Source organism: Echinops telfairi, unplaced genomic scaffold (genome assembly GCF_000313985.2).
Source record: "Echinops telfairi isolate 266 unplaced genomic scaffold, ASM31398v2 ScPeMD7_7457;HRSCAF=8495, whole genome shotgun sequence".
NCBI classification, from domain to species: Eukaryota; Metazoa; Chordata; class Mammalia; order Afrosoricida; family Tenrecidae; genus Echinops; species Echinops telfairi.
Window position 1 is genome coordinate 6,766,453 of NW_022111357.1, and position 7,586 is coordinate 6,774,038.

A 7,586-nucleotide genomic window follows, 5' to 3' on the forward strand; every position below is an offset into this window, starting at 1 on the left:
CTTTCTAAAATAGGGCCAGTCTTTTCTGGTGGGTGTAATGACAGCTACTCAGAACCTAGCTGCAGGTGACTCTCCTCAAGCCCCTTCCCAGATCTCCCACCCCAGCCTCAGGGGTATCTCTAGCTTCCCAGACGGTGGAAGGCCCTACCTTTGCCTCCTACCCACGGAGGGCAGAGGTGGACTGGAACAGGCAGTCCTGGAAAGGAGCCAGCATTGGATGTGTAGGTGACACTAAGCCCTCCCCTTACAATTAGACAGGCGGGGCAACGGGGGAAGGGGGTGGGCACTAAGAACAGGCTAGAAAATCAGTGCTTATAGATTCTTTTGAAAACAGTCCCCCTGCAAGGCCCAGGTGGCTGAATGTGACCCCAGAGGGGACCTTAGGGGGAGGTGTGGGTGAAAATGGGCTAAGAAAAAAGGGGCCCATTTCCCAGCCCCACCTCCCAGGGTGAGGAATTGATCTCCCAATGGAAAGCAGGCCCACTTTAGAGCCAGTGTGTGTGCTGCATTCAGCTGGTACTCATGCGCCTGGCATTAGCTCTAATGGCCAGACATTGAGGATTCTGGCTTTGGCCCACAGCATGGCTCCGCTGCTCCCTTCCTGAGCAACCCTGAGATGCCCCATTAGTGAAATGAACATGCAGAACTCACATGGACAGTGGGCAGGCCCACCAGGCATGAGCACGCATGCACACACATGTACACCTGCACACACCTGTGCATGCAAGCACATGGCCTGGCTTGGACTCAAGGTTCAGCAAGGCAGGAATGAAAGGTGTGAGGAACCCAGGGGACCAGAATCTTCCACAGAACATGGAGGAAGAGCACCCACTGGGGCCCAGGAGAGCTGGGTTCCCGTCCCAGCTTGCACGGTGTGAATATCAGGCGCTTTACAGTGCTTTTCCACCCCAGCCCCCCGTTAACGAGCACTCAAGTAGACACGAGGGGCCATCAACAAGCTTCTGGGAAATTTCCAACACCTTGGAGTTCCATTTTCCCACAAGATGTTTGAAGCCTCCTCATAGTAGTATGACCCCATTATAGAATTAGTACCCTGAGATCACAAAGCTTCCTTAAAGACACCCAACAAAGAGGCGGAGCTGGGCTTCGAACCAATCTGCCAGACTCCAGCTCTAATACAGTTTAGTGCAGTGACTCCACTACGTACTGCCCTGGCGATCCTCTCAAAGCCTCCCTTCCTCCTCTGCGGAATGGAAGTTCACCCTCTCAGCCTCCTACACAGCTTACTGGGAGGTTGACAGGTTTTACACACACACACACACACACACACACACACACACACACACACACAAATCAAAACAAAAGCCCAAAGGCCCATTTCCATGGGGTCAATTGTGAATCATGGCAGCTTTATAGGATTGAGTAGAACTGCCCCATAGGATTTCCAGGACTGTAAATTTTAATGGAAGCATACATGCTATAACAGACATGCATATAAAGCACATGTCATATATACATCTGGCTCTTGTTGAACCGATTCGAGCTCAGAACAATCCTTTTGGCACCCTTTCAGCAGCCGCCAGGAGCTTACCCATCACGCCTCCAGGGCTCTTTCATATAATGTACACTCACGCTGAGATTTTTAAGTCTCTTGTCCATGTAGAATCCTAGGCCAGAGATTCAGACTGTCGGACACAGTAGAGAGCAACCCCACTCCAGTAACCTGAGAAAATTTCTTTCCCCGACACTCAAGTGCATTCTGGAACAATGCCCGCCTCAGGCCGGGTACTCCTCAAAAAGAGCACAAGGAGTGAATTTCTGAGGTTTGGTTTGAGGGCAAAGGAAAGAGCCAATGAAAAGGGCTAGGAAAAAGCTCACCCTTCAGGCCAGGCCCCACCCACTCAGAAAGAGGAAGACCCCGCCCTCCCTGCATCTAAGCACGGTGCCAGGTCCCTCAGAGTGTAGGCTAAAGGGCATTCACTTGGTGCCTGTCTGAGAGAGCGGAGAAAGCAGAAGCAAGCTTTTGGAGGACTGGGAGGGCGCACATCCAAGGCTGATTATCATGTGACCCCAAGGTCTTAACACGAGGTGGGAGGCCGCCAGGTCTAAGCCAAGCTGAAAAGACCGAGGAGGCAGAATTCCCATGGCTGGTCATTGCCCCTTCTCCCATCACCCTTGACATGAGCCAAGTGGCGGCCATCTGCATAGGACACCTTCACACTGACTTGCCCCAGCTGTGGGCTGTCTGGCGATGCAGGCATCTAAACGGGGAGGCTTAGGAGTGGATGGCATAGATCTGCTGGGCCTCCCACTCAGAATGGGAAGCGCCCAACGGAGGGAGGAGTCTAAGTCCCTGGAGACAGAACGCCAGTAAGTGGCTAAGAGGAGCTTGCTCTTGAAGCCACCACGCCCTCACTTCCACTTTTTCCGGCTTAGGCTGCATGAACAGAGACGTCAAGAGCCTCTTTTCAGCCCTTTCCCAGTAAAGTCTCTTTTTGTGAGTGCGTTTGCACCAAAAACCCATCAGACACATCCATGTTGTTATTGCCAGTAGTTGTCATTGAGTCCGCCCAACTCGGGCTGACCGGGTGTATAACGGATCCGACGCCACCTCCATGGCCTCTCGTACAGTAGCATCGACCCTTTGGGCTCTTGCGTCAACCGTTCGTTTGAGGGTTCTCCTTCGGTTTGGTGGACCCTCTGCCGGCGGCGGTGCCCTTTTCTAGCGGTTGATCTTTCCCCATGATGTGTGCAAAGTGTCAGTGATGGGTGCCCCAGTCCGTTCCCACTCCCCGTGACGCGACGCACAGCAGATCACAACACCGCTCAGCCACCCGCCAGCCTCACAGCGGTCTTCCTGTTGGAGCCCGGGGTCGCAGCCGCTGTGTCCGTCCATCTCGGCGAGGGGCTTCCTGTTTCACTGCTCTGCTCCTGCGTGCAGCGGGTGAGCCAAACTCTCACCATCCTTGCTTCTACGGAGCACTCTGGTTACATTTCTTCAAGAACGGATTTGTTCATCCCTCTGGCAGCCCAGGGGAGAGTGAAAATTCTTCACCACTACCACAAAGACATCAATCCTGTGTCTTCCTTTTCAATCACCCAGCTTTCACATGCACACGGGGCCATTGAAAACACCGTGGCTTGAGTTAGATACTCCTTAGTCATCAGATTGCCATATCTGCATTTTAATAACTTTTAAAATGTCTTTGGCCCAATGCAGCAATTCTGGGCTGCTGTTTCCCTGCATGTTGGCTACTGATACTAGTCCAATGAAATAATTAACCACTCCAAATTCATATACACGTGTATATCTGCATAGCTATATGCATATGTGTATGGGCATATAGTTTTACTTATCTGTCAGTTTGTGGCTGTGATGCTGGAAGTCATGCCACTGGCATTTCAATTACCAGCAGGGTCACCTGGAACTTCCAGATGAAGAGCAGGCTAGAAGCAGGGAGAGGCAGCCTCCTCAAAAATCACTCCCTGAAAATATTTCGCACGGCATCGGAACGTTGTCTGATACAGTGCCGGAAGATGAGCCCCTCAGGGTGAGAGCATTCAAAACACGAGTGGAGAAGAACAGCCCCCTCCTAGGAGAGGTGGCCTTCGTGATGGAGATGGAGCACACCGCCAGCGCCTTCACTCACGATGAGGCACGCATCAAAATATGAAGAAATAGCTGCAGGCATCGGTGATCAGAACATGGAATGCCCTAAGTAGGAATCTCGGAAAATTGGAAGTCATCAGAAATTACATGGACCTTATAAAGGTCAATCTCCTAGGCATTAGTGAACTAACACAAACTGGTGTTGGTCATTTTGAATCAGAAAATCACATGGTCTATTACTATGATAGTAATGACAAATTCAGGAGGATTGGCCTCACATCAAGCCTCAAAAAAGGATGTTTATGATCTGTCTAGAAGTACAATGCTGTCTGTGATGGGATAATATCTATATGGATACAAGGAAGCCCAGTTAGTACTATTATTCAAACGTACACAGTAACCGCTAACGGCAGTGATGAAAAAAAGTGAAGAATTCTACCAACTTCTTCTGTCTGAAATTGTTCAAACATGCAATCAAGATACGTCACTAATTACTAGGCACTGGCATGTAAACGTTGGAAACAAAGAGGAAGGGGCAGTAGTTGGAAAATATAATCTTAGTGATAAAACAAAGCTGGAGATTACAAGATAGAATTTTTTTTAACAATCATTTTATTGGGGGCTCGTACAACTCTTATCACAATCCATCCATCCATCCATTGTGTGTCAAGCACATTTGTACATTTGTTGCCTACAAGATAGAATTTTGCAAGACCAATGACTTCTTCATTGCAAATACCTTTTCAATAACATGAACACCAACAATATCTGGAGACTTGCCACAAACAATACCCAGGAATCAAAACGATGACACCTGTGGCAAGAGATGATGGCAAAGCTCAGTATCATCAGCTCAAACAAGGCCAGAGGCTGGCTGGGAAACACACCATCGCTTGCTCATATGCAAGTTCAGGTGGAAGCTGAAGAAAATTCAGACAAGTCCATGAGAAATATAACCTTGAGTATAACCTACCTGGGTTTAGAGCTCTTCCTAAGAACAGATTTGACACAATGAATACGAATGGTCGAAGACCTGACCAGTTGTGGGACGACATCAACACTACTCTATGTGAAAAAAGCAAAAAGTCATTGAAAAGACCCAAGTGGAGGATATCAGAAAGACTTTGAAACTTTCCTTGAACATAGAGTCGCTAAATCAGTGGACAAAATTACAAAGTAAAAGCAAATGTAAAAGACCTAATCAGAAAATTCCAAAAGGCAGCTTGAGAAGACAACGCAAAAAGCATTATAAGAAAATATTCAAAGGCCTGGAGTTAGAAAACCAAAACGGAATAGCACGTTCACCCTATTTCAATCTGAAGGAAAAATACAAGCCGTGAATTGAAGTACTCAAGGATGCTATAGGAAAACCTTGGATGATGCAGCGAAGCACCAAACAAAAATGGAAGGAGCACACAGAATCATTGTACCCAAAAGCACCAGTCAGCATTCACCCATTTCAAGAAGTACCACACGATCAAGAACAATAATTTTGAAGACAGACGTTCAAGCTGATGGAAGATATTAGCAAAAACTAGTGCTCCAGGAATGCACAGAATCCCAATCAAACTGTTTCAACAAACTGATCTAACGCTGGGTGCACTCACTCATCTATGCCAAGAAATCTGGAAGACAGCTACCCGGCCAAGTGACTAGGAGAAATTCATATTTGTGCCCCTTCCAGAGAAAGGTGACCAACAGAATGCAGGGATTTTCAAACAATATCATCACTATCACATGCAAGTAAACTGTTTCTGAAGATAACGCAAAAAGAGTTACAGCAGGTACCCTGACAAGGAGCTGCTAGAAATTCAAGCTGGACTCAAGAGGATGTGGCATGAGAGCTATCACTGCTGAAGTCAGGTGGCTCTCGGCCCGGAAGCAGAAAGTACCAGAAAGATGTTTGTTTACCTGTTTGCATTGACTGAAAAGGAATTCAACTCTGTGGAGCCTAGCCAACTATGGATAAATAACACTGCAAAGAATGGGATTCTCGAATGCTCCATTATGCTCATTCAGGACCTGTTGATAGGGCAGGAAGCAGTCACTCGAATAGTACCAAGGGCTGTTGCAGGGGTTAGAATCGGGAAAGCTCGGTGTCAGGGTTGTATCCTTTCACGTGCTTCTTCAATCTATGCTCAGTGAGTAATCTGGGAAGGTGGGCTCTGTAAAGAACATGGCACCAGGGTTAGAGGAAGGCTGTGATATGCAGAGGACTCCACCTTGCTTGCGGAAACTAAAGGGGACTTGCCTCCCTGCCTACATGATGGACGACAATTCAATGTAAAGACAACCGAAGTGCTCACAGGGGACCGATAAAAAACATGGTCAACAGAGAAGAAGGATGGAATTACTCAGGAGCTCATTTTCCTTGTGTCTGCAATGTGTGCTCATGAAAGCAGCAGTAAGGAGACCAAGCACCACGTAGCGTTGGGAGCATCTTCTGGGCAAGACCTCTTGAAAGTGTTTAGGCACAGAGATCTCACGCTGAGAAAGAAGGGGTTTTGATCTAAGCCATCGGATGTTCATGTGCGTGGGAAAACTGGACAATGAATAAAGAACATCGGAGAAGAATGAAAGCATTTGAATTATGAGGGTGTCAAAGACTATTGAAAATATTATGGCGTGCCAGAAAAATCAACACGTCTATCTCGGAAGACATACAGCCGAAATGCTCCTTAAAAGTCAGGATGGTGAGACTCGATCTCACGTACCGTAGACATGCTATCAGGAGAGATGAGTCCACAGAAAAAGACATCATGCTTGGGTCAGTGGAGAGCACAAAGGAAGACCCTTGACAAGATGAACTGACGGAGTGGCGACACCAATGGGCTCCCCCGGACAAGGATTGAGTAGCGACACCAATGGGCTCCCCCGGACAGGGATTGTGAGGCCGGTGCAGGACTGAGCCGTGGTTCGGTCTGTTGTACACGGGGTTGCTAGGGGTCGAAGCTAGCACCACACAGTCACAATATGCACACGGACACATACTGATGGGTGTGATATCCCATGGAAGCATGTGTGCATGCCTATGTGTGTAATCCAGTCCTGAGCTTGTATATTGACTCTGTGTGTGTGTGTGTGTGTGTGTGTGTGTGTGTCCCCTGGGCCTGCCCTCTTCCTTGCTCCTTTTCCTGACTGCGTCACGGAACTTCCTGGGGTCTCCCTTTGACTGCTTCGCTCCCAAGTCTACACTGTCACAGGGAAATCTCATTCTTGGTATAACTTTATCCTTCCATAAAGATCAAACTCCCAAATGGACACCTCCGACTTTTGATCAAGTTTGCAAGCACTAAAGTGTGACTTCCAGTGGATGGACTGTTTACAGCTCAAATCCAATGGACCTAAATTGTCCTTTTCATCCACTTCCTCACACTAGTTTTCCCTCCAGTCCTCGGTCTGGGATTGGCATCATTGCCCCACGCCCCCGCCTCCTTCCCACAACCAGACTGCTTAATCTTCCCTTCTCCAAGGTTGAGAGGTCAGTGGTGTCTTCCCATGAAGATTTAGCTTCCTCCCTGGTTTCCCACCACCATCACCCCAAACCTGGCTCCCTTCACCAACCCCTTACTGCTCTGCAGCCCCAACCCATGCCATTCAGAGAGTGCAAGCTAGATCGTATCATTTCCATCTTCAAACCGTTTGCCGGATTCCTGTGGCCTCTTGGAGCTGGCTCTCCCTGGACTCAAATCTCCCCAGGGGGAGATTTAGCCTGTGGGACCCTGGCTAAATCATATGGCCTCTTTGAACTTCGCCACTAATTTCAAAGGACTATCATAAAAACGGAGTCAGCAGCATGTGAAAATACCTGGCAAAGCGTTTGGCACCTTTTATGTCAGGGGTTCTCAACCTTCCTCCTGCCGCAACCCTTTCAGACAGTTCCTCTGTTGTGGTGACTCCCCCAACCATAAAATTTTTGTTGCTACTTCATAACTGTAATTTTGCTGTTGTTATGAATCAGGTGACTCCTGTAAAATAGTCATTCGACCCCCAAAAGGCAAAAGGGTTCGGGACC